At 40.0% G+C, this 13,303-nt stretch overlaps 1 protein-coding gene across 1 annotated transcript in view; it reads right to left on the reverse strand.

Moving 5' to 3' along the window:
- The window catches only part of EYS (eyes shut homolog (Drosophila)), a 1,343,277-nt gene that overhangs the window by 95,994 nt on the left and 1,233,980 nt on the right, over positions 1 to 13,303 (reverse strand).

Consider the following 13,303-nt stretch of genomic DNA (forward strand, 5'->3'; position numbering starts at 1 on the left):
GATCCTTAACCCACGGAGTGAGGCCAGGGATTGAACCTGCATCCTCACGTATGCTAGTCAGATTAGTTTCTGCTTAGCCATGATGGGAACTCCCCCTTTTAGTTTTTAAGGCAGTTTAAGTTGGGGTTTTGTCACTTGCAGTAAAATGAATTCCATTTAATATTGACGTCCATCCCTTTTTTTCCCTTTCTCTTTATTACCTTGATCCACCACACAGCTTGCCATACATATATAGGTCCATATGAATATAGGTTTTTATTTTTCCTGCTTTCATCTCCTCTTCTAAATGTGACTGTTAACTTTTTTTTTTTTTTTTTTTTTTTTTTGGTCTATTTAGGGCCGCACCTGTGGCATATGGAAGTTCCCAGGCTAGGGGTAGAACTGGAGCTACAGTTGCTGGTCTACACCACAGTCACAGCAACACAGGATCTGAGCCGAATCTGCAACTTACACCACACCTCACGGCAATGCCGGATCCTTAATCCACTGAGCAAGACCAAAGATCAAACCCGTGTCCTCATGGATACTAGTAAGGCTCTTTACCACTGAGCCACAGTGGGAACTCCTATGACTGTTAACTCTTAAGAGTATGTGTCAGGACCACCCTGAAAATTAGGAAGCTGGCATCTTTCATCTTCTTGACTCAGCCTCTCAATCTGGCTGTAAATCTTACCCACACTGTGAAAATTTTCTCTTGTCCTCATCTTTTTGTTCTCTTGATACCTTCCTTACATCTTTTAATCTCCTTAGTCCAAAATAAATGTGCTCACAGGAAAGTATCAAATTCTTTCATAACTAATGAAAACCTGACTTTGAAATCAGAAGTTTCCCTTTCTGAAAATGTCTATGTTTTTATATTATTTCTCTATGTTAGTGGGATGAAGTGCTATGGAGAAGATACATTATCAGAGAGCAGGTAAAGCCAGCTTTGGCAGAGTGAGGCTTTGAGGCCCTCAGATTTTGCCAACACATAAGGTGATCCTGTAAGTAATCAGAAATTTAATCATTTTCTAACTTTTATGGCAACTTGTATAGCACTTTACACATGAAGACAGAGAATCTCATGGATTTTTCAGAGCTGGGAAAAAATTAAAGATCAAACTATTACATTTAGAATGGATAAGCAATGAAGTCCTACTGTATAGCACAGAGAATGATATCCAGTCTCTTGGGCTAAAATATGATGATATCTCTTAGGCTTGTATGAGAAGAAGAATGTATATGTATGTACAACTGGGTCACAATGCTGTACAGTAGAAATTGACACAAGACTGTAAATCAACTATACTCTAATAAAAATAAGATAAACTTAAAAAAAAAGATCAATGTTGGGAGTTCCCGTCAGCTCAGCAGAATTGGATCTGATTAGCATCCATAAGGATGCAAGTTTGATCCCTAGCCTTGCTCAGTGGGTTAAGGATCCAGTGTTGTCATGAGCTGTGGTGTAGGTCAAAGACGCGGATCAGATCCTGCATTGCTGTGGCTCTGGTGTAGGCGGGCAGCCACAGCTCTGATTCAACCCCTTGCCTAGGAACCTCCATATGCTGAGTGTGTGGCCTTAAAAAGACAAAAGACAAATACATGAATAAATAAATAATAAATTTAAAAAAGCTCAATGTCACTAAGCTGTTTATAAAACACCCTGGACAAACTCGTCTGTTTTGGGGCAGCAAAGCAGAGTTTTGAGGACTGTTGAGCTAATGCTGTTCCTTCTTGCCTGAAAATAGTGATAGTAACTCCATACACTTCACTGGAAATTGTACTTCCAAGTTCCAGGAGATCTCCTGGAATGAGAGATATTTTCACTAAGAGTTTTATTAAGATGGATCTTTGCTATCAGCTATATTACACACAGACCTAAAGGTTTCTCCTATTCAGATCTTGCCAAAGATCCTGTTACTAAATCCCAGATTCTTCAGAAGCCGGCAAGTCAGCTGCTTTTGCTGTTATGTAACTCACTTTGACACCTTTCTACAGCCTGAAGCAAATGGCAATGTTGACCAGAAGAGTAAGTGCCTTGAGGTCGAAAGCCTTATGTAACAGCTGAATTTTGGAAATAGTGATTAAAATAATATTACCCTCCCTCACCCAGTTTACTTCAGATGCCATAACATTCCTGTGAATTTATTGGGCACTGTTCAATTGGTTGTGAGAGAATTATCCGCAGGAAATATGTAAGCCATATAGAAAACTGTTTGCAAATCTTTGTCTATGGAGGTTAGAACAGTTTTATGACTTGAAGGTAGGTTTGGGAAGGAACTCAGATATCGGGGAAGTTTTGACCTGTCCTCCAGAACATCATCTTTGTTTTTTTTTTTTTTTTTTTTGGTCTTTTTAGGGCCACACCCGTGGCATATGGAAGTTCTCAGGCTAGGGGTCTAATTGGAGCTACAGCTGCCAGTCTACACCACAGCCACAGCAACGTGGGATCTGAGCCATGTCTGCAACCTACACCACAGCTCACGGCAATGCCAGATCCTTAGCCCACTGAGCAAGACCAGGGATCGAACCCGCAACCTCATGGTTCCTAGTCGGATTCATTTCTGCTGCACCATGACAGGAACTCCCAGAACATCATATTTATTGCCAGTTGTCAACCAGAATTTTTTGTGCATCGATGTCTCTGACAGAGCTACATGCCATGGGATAAATAAGACTTGCTTCTGCTCTTGTTGGGAGACACAGTGTAAGTGTATAACTAACTTCTGAAGGACACAGCTTGTGTATGTGACAGGGGAATTTAGGCAGTTGTAAGGATTTTAAGGTCTTAGTTCCGTAATGTGAGTGGCTTCTACGAGCTGGCCTATACTATAGAATATTACCCACGACTCTCCTGTGAGGATTTTAACATAGATTCCCGGGCTCCCCTTGCCCTCTGAGATTCTGCTTTAGGAGATCTGGGGTGAGGCCCAAGATTCTGCATTCAAAAAATGTTATCGGGGGATCCACTTGCACAGCCTATTTCGAGCGTAAGCCAGATCTCCTGAGACTAATTTTCTCTCCTGAATAAAAGCTCGATGGGCGCTAGGTACTACTGTGTTCTTCACAGGAAGAACTTTATAATTTTCTTCCTCTTTTGGGGCAACACTTTGACTTTATAGTTTTTTAACCAAACGAATGCATATTTATTTTTCCAACGTTTTGTTCAACCATACACCACAGTTGAGGGAACTCCCTGGTGACTCCCCCTTCACCCACCTCTGGCCTTCAGGCTGCTTTGCGGGACCACCTGTTCTCCACTGAGCCATCTCTACCCTGATTTGTTGCAAGTAGTTGGGCAAACAGGAAGGTGTTTGAAAGGTTGCAGCTCCTACATTTATAACGTTTTGACTTTTGACTAACCTACTTCTGAAAACATGATATTTATCCATCAAAGTACAAAATAAGGCTTTTTAAAATTTTACTAGCACCATATAGAGTCTATTGCATGTACATAACACTTGACAACAACATGAAGTAGGAAAAAATTCACTCATTTTAAAGCTTATTTTTAAAAAATCTCACCTAAGTGTATACAGACATTTGTATATTTTGCACTGTAACTTATTCAGTTACAAGTCACAATAGAGTCAGCATACCAAATGACTGTCCTAAGTTTCTATTGGTTATTAAACATTATCTTTAGGAGTTCCTGTTGTGGCACAGGGGGTTAAGAATCTGACTGCACTGGCTTGGGTCACTGTGGAGGCATGGGTTCATTCCTCAGCCCAGCACAGTGGGTTAGAGGACCTGGTGTTGCCGAAGCTGCAGTAGGTCTCAGCTGTGGTTTGGATTGCATCCCGGGCCTGAGAACTTCCATATGACTCGGGTGCAGCCATAAATAAAAAATTATCTTTAGAAAACTTAGCTGACCAAAAAATCAAAGATGCTGGCTTGAAAAGGATGCTCCCTATTTACATGGCACAGCCAGCTGCCCAAAAACCTCCTAGAACTAAAAGGACTCCTGCATGTATTGACTTAAAAAATAAATAACTCCTTCTGCACTCTTTGTATCTCCTGGATCATTAGTGGATTTCAAAGCTGACCCCCTGCAGCCTCAAGAGAGGGAGATTCTCAGAAATAAAGTATGCAGGGATGAATCCTTATGAATAATGTCTCCAGACACTTTTAAAAAATAAAATGACTATTGGCAGAAATAACCCATTTCTGTGTATAGGCTCTTCTGTTTAGAGCACCAGGGCACATGCTTAGGGAAGAATGCAAATGAGATCCTGAGTAGCTGTGGTTTCACAGGGACTTGCATTCTGCTTTCATGAATTCCACAATATCAACTCCAGAGCAGTCTCTCCACCCCCAGAATTCCTTCCCACTTTTGAACTCCTTTCAAACAAGTTTTCAGCTGGGTGTGGGTGGAGACCTACTGCTCCAGCACTACACATAGAGTTGTTTTTGTCTCTATTGAAGTCAGAGCTGCCTAAAAGGATGGGACTTCTTGCAACAAGGTACGCCATCATATTGAACACTTTTTTTTTTTTTTTTTTTTTTTTTTAATGACAACACCTTCGGCATATGGAAGTTGCCAGGCCAGGGACTGAACCCAAGCCGCAGTCACTATGCCACAGCTGTGGCAACACCAGATCCTTTAACCCACTGTGCCAGGCTGGGGATAAAACCCATACCTCTGAACTGACCTGAGCTGCTGCAGTGGGATTCTTAACCCACTGTACCACAGTGAGAACTCCTCATATTGGACATTTTGGGGCATTTTTCATTTTCAACTTTTGCATTTTAAAAGTAGCCAAACATGAAAATCAGGAAATGCAAAATCAAAATTATGTTAAGGTGGCCTAGAACATAAACATTGTTCATGTAATCTACTCATGGACAGAGAGCTCAGGAAAATGTCCTTCTGCTTCAGGAGCTTTTCTCTTTATATGGAAAAAATTTACTAAAGGCAGAAACAAAGAAGATGGAAAAGGATAAAAGCAATAATAAAAGTTACAGGGTCATATGTGAAGAAAATATACAAATACGTAAAAAGGGAATAATTAGAATATTGTGTTTCCTGGATGGGATTAAGATGGCGGAATAGAAGGACTGGAGCTCAACTTCTCTCCTAAAACCAACAAAATTCACAACTAAAGGCTGAGCAATTTTCAACCAAATGGACTGGAAACCTTAAAAAAAGATACCCTACTCCAGAAGACAAAGAGGAGGTCACATCAAGAGGTAGGATGGGCGATTACTTGATATAAAAAACCCCATACCTCCTGGGTGGGAAGTCCCACAGACTGGAAACTAGCTAGTTCACAGAGGCTCACCTACAGGAGTGAGAGTTCTGAGCCTCACATCAAACTCCCACGTGTGGGGATCTGGCCTTGGGAGAAAGAGCCCCTGGAGCATCTGGCATGGAAGGCCAGTGGAGCTTGTGCGCAGGAGCTCCACGGGCCTGGGGGATACGGAGACCCCATTCTTAAAAGGCCCACACGGACTTTCAAATGCACTGGGTCCCAGGGCAAAGCAAAGTCTCCATAGAATCTGGGTCAAATCTGACTGCAGCTCTTGGAGGGCATCCTGGGAAAACAGGAGTGAATGTGGCTTGTTGTGAGGGACAGACATTGAAAGCAAAGCTCTCAGGAATATTCAGCAGCTGTGCCTTTCTCTGGAGGTGGCCATTTTGGGAAAATCTGGCCCCACCTGTCAGTCAGCTGAGAAGCCCCAGGGCAAACAACAATCCAGGTGGGCTCACAGCCCTGCCCCTCAGGAAACAGGCTTCCTAAAGACCCCTCAGACACACAGCTGCCTCTAATCCCAGCCAGAGACTAGGCTCCACCCACCAGAGGGATTAGAATCAGTTCCACCTACCAGTGGGCCGGCATCAGCCTCTCCCATCAGGAAGCCTACAGCAAGCCCCCATACTGACTGCAGCCACAAGGAGGCCAGCCACCAAAAGTAAGAGAGGCTACAACTCTATTATCTGTAAAAAGGTCATCACAACAAAAACCTATAAAAATGAAGACAGAGAGCTATAACTCAGATAAGGGAGAAAGAAAAAAACCCCAGAAAATCAGCTAAGTGATGAGGAGATTCTCAGCCTCCAGGAAAAAGACTTTAAGACTGTTGATGCTGAAGATGATGCAAGACATTGGAAATAAACTGGAGGCAAAGATGGATAACTTACAGGAAACACTGACCAAAGAGATACAAGATATAAAACTTAAACAAGAAGAGATGCAAAATACAATAACTGAAATAAAAAATTCACTAGAAGCAGCTAACAGCAGAATACAGGAGGCAGAAGAACGAACAAGAGAGGTGGAGGACAGATTAGTAGAAATTACAGATGCAGAACAGAAAAGAGAAAAAAGACTGAAAACAAATGAAGAGAGTCTCAGAGAACTCTGGGACAATGTTAAACGCCACCAACATCCATATTACAGGGGTGCCAGAAGGAGAAGAGAGAGAGAAGGGGACAGAAAAAAATATTCCAAGAGATAATAGCCAAAAACTTCCCTAACATGGCAAAGGAACCACTCACTCAAATCCAAGAAGCACAATGAGTACCATATAAAATAAACCCAAGGAGGAATACACCGAGACACATATTAATCAAACTGACCAAAATTAAAGACAAAGAGAAAATCTTGAAAGCAGCTAGGGAAAAGAAACAAATAACATACAAGGGAACCCCAATAAGGTTATTGGCAGATTTTTCAGCAGAAATTCTGCAGTCCAGAAGGGAGTGGCATGATATACTTAATGTGATGAAAGGAAAAAACCTCCAACCAAGATTACTCTACCCAGCAAGGCTCTCATTCAGATTTGAAGGAGAAATCAAACGCTTCAGAGATAAGCAAAAGCTAAGAATTCAGCCACACTAAACCAGCCTTACAGCAAATACTAAAGGAACGTCTCTAGGCAGAAAAGAAAAGACAGCAACGGGAAACAAAAATCATACAAATGACAAGGCTCACCAGTAAAGGTATATCTACAGTAGAGATACAACATCATCCATGCACAATTATGCCACCAAAATCAGAAATCACGAGGAGAGGTGGGTGCAAATGTAGGACACTGGAGATGAACCTGAAATTAAGAGAACAACTTAAAACAATCTCATATACATACAGACCCTTATATCAAAACTTCAGAATAGCTGCAACTGATACACAAACAAAGAAAAATCAACTCAAATACAACACTAAAGATAGTCATCAAACCAGAAGAGGTGAGAACAAGAGAAGAAGGGAAGAAAAAAGAGCAACAAAAACAAATCCAAAGCAATTAATAAAATGGCAATAAGAACATACATATCAATAATTACCTTAAATGTTAATGGACTAAACGCCCCAGCCAAAAGACACAGACTGCAGAATGGATACAAAAACAAGACCCATATAATATGCTGTCTTCAAGAGACCCACTTCACTTCTAGGGACACAGACAAATTGAAAGTGAGAGGGTGGAAGGAAATATTCCATGCAAATGGGGCTCAAAATAAAGCTGGAGAAGCAATACTCATAACAGACAAAATAGACTTTAAAATGAAGAATATTTTAAGGGACAAGGAAGGTCACTACAAAATGATCAAAGGATCAATCCAAGAAGAAGTTTTAACAATTTTAAATATCTACACACCCAACATAGGTTCACCACAATATATAAGGCAACTGCTAACAACCTTAAAAGGACAAATCAACAATAACACAATCATAGTGGGGGACTTTAACACCCCACTTACAGCCATGGACAGATCATCCAGACAGAAAATCAATAAGGAAACATAGGCCCTGAGTGAAGCATTAAACCAGATGGACTTGATAGATATTGATAGGACATTTCATCCAAAAGCAACAGAATACACATTCTTCTCAAGTGCACATGGAACATCCTCTAAGATTGATCACATCCTGGGCTACAAATCATACATTGGTAACTTTAAGAAAATTGAAATCATATCAAGCATTTTTTCCAACCACAATGCTATGGTGGAAAATGACTGGAAATCAACAACAAGAAAAAAAATGCAAAAAAACACAAACACGTGGAGACTAAACAACATGCTACTAAACAACCAATGGATCACTGAAGAAATCAAAGAGGAAATTAAAAAATACCTAGCAGCAAATGACAACAAAGATACGACACTCCAAAACCCAAGGGATGCAGCAAAAGCCATTGTAAGAGGAAAGTTTATAGCAATAGAAGCCCACCTCAGGAAACAAGAAAAAGCTCAAATAAACAAGCTAACTTTACATCTAAAGCAGCTCAAGAGAGAAGAACAGACAAGACCTAAAATTAGTAGAAGGAACGAAATCATAAAGATCAGAGAAGAAATCAATGAACGAGAAACAAAGAAAACCATAGAAAAGATCAATGAAACGAAAAGCTGGTTCTTCAAAGAGATCAACATCATTGATAAACCCTTAGCCAGACTTATCAAGCAAAAAAGAGAGAGGACTCAAATCAATAAAAGTAGAAATGAAAAAGGAGACGTAACAACGGACATCACAGAAATACAAAGGATCATAAGAGACTACTATATACAACTCTATGCCAACAAAATGGAAAACCTAGAAGAAATGGACAAATTCTTAGAAAAGTACAATCTTCCAAGACTAAACCAAGATGAAAGAGAAAAGATGAATGGACCAATCACAAGAACTGAAATTGAAACTGGGATTAAAAAACTTCCAACAAACAAAAGTCCAGGACCAGATGGCTTCACGGGAGAATTCTATCAAACATTTAGAGAAGAGCTAACACCTCTCCTTCAGAAACTATTTCAAAAAATTGCAGAGGAAGGGATATTCCCAAACTCATTCTATGAGGCCACCATCACCCTGATACCAAAACGAGACAAAGATGCCACAAAAAAAGACAACTACAGGCCAATTTCACTGATGAACATTGATGCAAAAATCCTCCGCAAAATACTAGCAAACTGCATCCAACAATCCATTAAAAGGATTGTACATCATGATCAAGTGGGATTTATCCCAGGGATGCATGGGTTCTTCAATATCCACAAATCCATCAGTGTGATATACCACATTAACAAACTGAAGAATAAAAACCATATGATCCTCTCAATAGACACAGAAAATGCCTTTGACAAAATCCAACACCCATTTCTGATAAAAACCCTTCAGAAAGTGGGCAGAGAGGGAACCTACTTCAACATCGTAAAGGCTATATATGAAAAACCCACACCTAACATCATTCTCAATGGTGAAAAGCTGAAAGAATTCCCGCTGAGATCAGGAACAAGACAAGGATGTCCACTCTTGCCACTACTCTTCAACATAGTTTTGGAAGTCCTAGCCACAGCAATCAGAGAAGTAAAAGAATAAAAGGAATCCAGATTGGAAAGGATGAAGTAAAACTATCACTATTTGCAGATGATATGATACTACACCTAGAGAATCCTAAAGACTCTACCAGAAAACTGTTAGAGCTCATCCACGAATTTGGCAAAGTCTCAGGATAACAAAACTAATACACAGAAATCGATGGCATTTCTATACACTAACAATGAAAGTGCAGAAAAAGAAATTAGGGAAGCAATCCCATTTACCATTGCATCCAAAAGAGTAAAATACCTAGGTGTGAACCTACCTAAAGAAACAAAAGACCTGTACTCTGAAAACTATAAGACCCTGATGAAAGAAATCAAAGATGACACAAATAGATGGAAGGACATACCATGCTCGTGGACTGGAAGAGTTAATATTATCAAAAGGACTATACTACCTAAGGCAATCTACAGATTCAATGCAATCCCTATCAAATCACCGAGGACGTTTTTCACAGAACTCGAACAAAATATTTTAAAGTTTGTTTGGATGCACAAAAGACCCAGAATAGCCAAAGTCATCCTGGAAAAGAAAAATGGAGCTGGAGGAATAAGGCTCCTGGCCTTCAGACTATACGACAAAGCAACAGTCATCAAAACTGTATGGTACTGGCACAAAGACAGAACTATAGGTCAGTGGAACAGGATAGAAAGCCCAGAATTAAACCCACACACCTACAGCCAACTCATCTATGACAAAGGAGGCAAGAATACACAATGGAGAAAGGACAGCTTGTTCAATGAGTGGTGCTGAGAAAACTGGACAGCCACATGGAAAAGAATGAAATGAGAACACTCCCTAACACCATACACAAAAATAAACTCCAGATGGATTAAAGACCTAGATAGAAGACCAGACACTATCCAACTTCTAGAGGAAAACATAGGCCAAACATTCTCTGACAGAAACGACAGCAACATCTTCTCAGATCCACCTCTTAGAGTCATGAGAGTAAAAACAAAAATAAACAAATGGGACTTAATCAAACTTCAAAGTTTCTGCACAGCAAAGGAAACCCCAAACAAAATGAAAAGACAACCCACAGAATGGGAGAAAATCTTTGCAAGTGAATAGACTGGCAAGGGATTCATCTCCAAAATTGATAAACACCTTCTGCAGCTCCATACCAAAAAAACAAACAACCCCATCCAAAAATGGGCAGAAGATCTAAACAGACAGTTCTCCAAAGAAGACATACAGATGGCCAAAAAACATATGAAAAGACGTTCAATGTCATTCATTCTTAGAGAGGTGCACATCAAAACCACGATGAGGTACCACCTGACACCAGCCAGAATGGCCATCATCCAAAAGTCTACAAACAATAAGTGCTGGAGAGGGTGTGCAGGAAAAGGAACCCTAGTACACTGTTGGTTGGATTGTAGATTGGTGCAACCACTGTGGAAAGCAGTATATAGATAGATTCCTCAGAAAACGAAACATAGAACTACCATTTGATCCAGCAATCCCATTCCTGGGCATCTATCCAGAGAAAACCACGACTCGCAAAGGCACGTGTACTCCGATGTTCATTGCAGCACTATTTGCAATAGCCAAGACATGGAAACGACCTAAATGTCCATCGACAGAGGAGTGGATCCAGAAGAGGTGTTACATATACACAATGAAAAAGAAAAATCTTTTTCAGCCATCAAAAAGAACGAAATACCGGCATTTTTAGCAACATGGATGGACCTAGAAATTATCATGCTAAGTGAAGTCAGCCATACAGTGAGACACCAACATCAAATGCTTTCACTGACCTGTGGAATCTGAAAAAAGGACAGACTGAACTTCTTTGCAGAACAGATGCTGACTCACAGACATTGAATAACTTATGGTTTCCAAAGGAGACTGTTTGGGCGGTGAGGGGATGTGCTTGGGTTGTGGGATGAAAATCCTGTGAAATTGGATTGTGATGATCTTCATACAACTATAGATGTGATAAATTCATTGAATAATAGTAAAAAAATAAAACGGGAGTAATTCACAAGTGATATAAAAATATCTTTTGTTTCTTCCTACTCTAGGATCTGTCCAATTTTATCTCATGGCTATTTTGTGAAGAATTGAATTTGTGTTGTAATTTCTCTCTCTTTCCCTCCTTCTCTCTCCTAAAACCATGGTTCACTTTACCAAAGGTCTTCACTGGTAAAGAAAGATGAGCAGGGAATTCCCTGGGGGCTCAGCAGGTTAAGGATCTGACATTATAATTGCTGTGGCTCAGGTTACTATGCCACAGTGCGATCTCTGACCCAGGAACTTCTGTCACAGGTGCGGCCAAAAAAAAGAAAAAAAAGCAGAAATTCCTTCCCCACAAGATGTCATCTCCAATTCTTTTGCTTTGTGACTCACTAGTCATTATTAAATGGAGTTCAAGCTTTGCTCTCAAAAGAAGAGCCTCAGAAAATATCAAGCCCCAGACTGGGAGCTAACATAGGTAAAAGTGGCCATCATCTAAATAAATTAAGTGAGGCACATTGGAAGATGTGCCTAGCATAGTATTTAGCACTGATTAGCTGCTCAATATATTGTAGGGAAAAGAGGGGGCATGGGTAAACATACAATTAATGGAGCCTAAATCAGTTCACGATGGCACACCAGCTATAGAATGGTATCTAGTAAAAGAAGTGGGCTGGGAAAGAAGCATGAGCAGGAGGATACTGGTGGGTGAGAAAATAAAATGGTGTGTTAATATTGTTGAATGAATGCATCACTTCAATGTCTAAATTTACCTCCCTCAATTAAAAAATGTCTCAGAGTCTTGAGATTAGACTTTGTGCCCAAGAAACAATTTCAAAGTAGTTTTCTTACTCTGTGCTCATTACAAAATTAGCCAGTTTCCAGTCCCCTGCACTGTAAGGGCATTTGGGGGCAGGATTTAATGTAATGGAATCAGTAAGCTCAGTGCTTATGAAACTCTGGAGTTCTCAGATAATTTCCTATAAAGATAAAGTGCCTCTTTGGAGGCTATTTAAGGCTAGGAGAGTTGGTATAAGCTTTTAAAATGTGATTTTAACTCCTTCTAAATAGGAACAAAAAATTCTCCTGAAATATTCAAGCCAACAAAAGGTGATTTCACTCATTCCCGTGATCTCAGTAATGTTCACACACATAGTTTCTACTCAACTGTTTCCAATGTGAGTTCAGCTGTGGTCAGGAAGGTGGAAATGTGGCCTGCTAGGTCCATGTTTTACTTTTCTAATGTTAAGAACTATTTACAGAATTGCTGTGGAGGGAAATTTATTCCTCACAAACATAATGAATACTAAAAAAAAAACTTTCTAGAAAGATATACATTTAGGAGCACTAAAACATGTTTTATGAGCATTGCTACATTGTTGAATTTTCAACAAAAATGTAAAATTTTTTTTGCAATTTCTCACTTATTCCAGGTACTCTTTTCTTCAAGTCTTTATATGTTGTAATTTTCCTTTTAGGGCCGCACCTGCAGCATATGGAAATTCCTGGGCTAGGGGTCGAATTGGAGCAACATTTGCTGGCCTATACCACGGCCACAGCAATACCGGATCTGAGCCGCATCTGTGACCTATACTGCAGCTTTTGGCAACACAGATCCGTGACCCACTGAGGCCAGGATCAAACCTGCATCCTCACAGAGACAATGCTGGGTCCTTAACCTGCTGAGCCACAATAGGAATGCCTTTATGTTCTAATTTGGAGTTGAGAAAAAGCAAGAATTTTAGGAGTTCTTGCCTCATACAGGCTTGCTCTTAAACTGCAATTTGCATCTGCCTCTTGAAACTGTCCCAAATGTGTGTGTGTACACACATATATATATATTTTGATGTCACTCTTAGAACTGAAATATATATATATTTGGAATGTTGAGGGAATATATAATGAGCTCATTTTTTATACACATATTAATTGAGGTATCTATGGATATCCTAGTCAATATGTAAGGTAGTCAAAATAAGCTATATGATATAAACAGCAAGGACCTACTGTTTGACACAGGGAACTATATTCAACAGTTTGTAATA

This window comes from Sus scrofa, chromosome 1 (genome assembly GCF_000003025.6).
Source record: "Sus scrofa isolate TJ Tabasco breed Duroc chromosome 1, Sscrofa11.1, whole genome shotgun sequence".
Taxonomy (NCBI): Eukaryota; Metazoa; Chordata; class Mammalia; order Artiodactyla; family Suidae; genus Sus; species Sus scrofa.